A 2,019-nucleotide genomic window follows, 5' to 3' on the forward strand; every position below is an offset into this window, starting at 1 on the left:
GGAGTACGTACATCACCTGTTATATAAGGCTCACAAATATCGCAATAAACGAACATTTTATCGAGGATACCGCGCCACAAACTATAGGGTTCGCTACTCCAGTAAACGTCTGCAAGTCGTTTTCCCGTCTCCTTATTAAGTCCGTGAGTAAAAAAAGTTTTCTCTTCTATTTCATTGGAATTAGGTTTACGTACCGCGAGCTTGAAATAAAATGGATGATTATTTGTGGAAATTGCTGATGAGAAACCTAGCATTCGTAGAAGATTATCGGAAAAGTTTATATGATGTAGCATTTTGCACTTCTCGTTGCAGTTATTACTTATCATGACTTTGCCGCCAGACGCTTTTTGCAGTTCAAAATAAAAATGCGATTCGGCAAGTTTACACGCGGTATTAATCGCATCGATAAGCTCATAGATATCGCTGTAAATTCCATTTGGTAATGCAACTTCTTTCGCCGTAAACGCACCTTTCGTCCCCTCATCGGGTTTAACATCGACGAATCTGATCACATTTTCGTTATGACGTATGTGTAATAAGGTACAGGGAAATTGAATCTCGGTTATCGCAGCCTCCCATTGTCGGTGTAACATGATAGAGTGAGGTAATTCCGTGATGAAGGACGAAGTTGTATTATCCGGAAAATGACGTATACTGCTGTTACTCGGAAGTACCAGAAGAAATTGTTCCTCCTCCATAGCGAAGAGAAATTAAACTCGAAGCCGGAATCCATCTATCAAACTTATTGGGATAACCGCGCCAACTAACAAGCACTTGTTTATTAGCTCCTCGTCCTCTACTCTTTGTCACGCGATCGACGATAAACTGTTCTTCCTCTACGTTTTTCTCAACTCGAGCTAATTCTTGCTCATAAATAATACCTTCTATGACTTCGCCTGCTAAATCTCGCAGTTCGTACACGTGAGGGTTTCGGCAATCGAGAACACGGTAAATTCGAAATATCTCCTTGCTCCACTTAGCCTCGTATCCTTTCTCGAAGGCACCTTTTGCTCTACTGATACGAACGTGATCTCCGACGCGATATTTAACCTTTCGCACCCGTTTCTTTAACGTTTCGTTTTTCCAACAACGAGCTATATTTTCGCGAGCGATACTTTCGTTTTCTCTCGTTACTACCGCAGGTTGTATTCTCGTGGACGAGTGACGCGTGTGATTGTAAGCGTGTACAATGTCTTGCAGAACATCGATGTAGCGTCGCGTATTTTTATGCGTAAAATAGCGCCACATTCGTTCCTTCAGTGTTCTGTTGAAGCACTCGACGATGGCGGCTTTGACGTCTGGATTGCGCGTTACTCGAAAACGAATGTTGTTTTCTTTAAGAAATTTCTGCATTGATTGCGCGACGAATTCTTTACCCTTGCCCGTTTGCAGGTATACGGGTACTCGTCCTTCGCTTTTCGCTAATACGCGTTGAAAAGCTTTTATCGCGCAGTTACTCGTTTTGTCGCGTAACGGTTCTACCCATACGTATTTACTTAGTACATCTATAATCACTAACAGATAGGAATAACCGTCGTTGTAACTTTTTAGATTTCGGAGTTCGATCAAATCTGCCTCCCACACATCGTCGATGTTCGTTACGTTGTAATGCAATCGTGGAAATTTTCTACGCAATGGTCGGTGCAACGTGTACGCGTCTTGCGATTCGAGCCAGCGCACGACTTCTCCCCGTGAGAAATTCGGTTTAACAGCACGAGTTAGATTATCCACCGCCGAATAGCCCGCGTTATGCGACGGATCGTAGTACAATTTTTCAAACGCCATCGTATTATCTTAGTTTTTTCCAACCGAGTAACCGATTTTTTCTCGTTTGTAGAGATGTGGGGGTATCAGTTTTTCGTGTACGAGAAAGAATCATCGAACTTTCCTCGTCAGTTTCTTCTTCGTCATTTTTACGTTTTTCTCTTTTCTCTCGATACAATCGGCGTGGAACTTGCGCTTTCGATATAAAAGGCGTGGAACTCGCCCGAGGTCGAAGTTTTACGCTGTTTACACCAA

This window comes from Trachymyrmex cornetzi, unplaced genomic scaffold, assembly GCF_001594075.2.
Source record: "Trachymyrmex cornetzi isolate Tcor2-1 unplaced genomic scaffold, Tcor1.1 scaffold275, whole genome shotgun sequence".
NCBI classification, from domain to species: domain Eukaryota; kingdom Metazoa; phylum Arthropoda; class Insecta; order Hymenoptera; family Formicidae; genus Trachymyrmex; species Trachymyrmex cornetzi.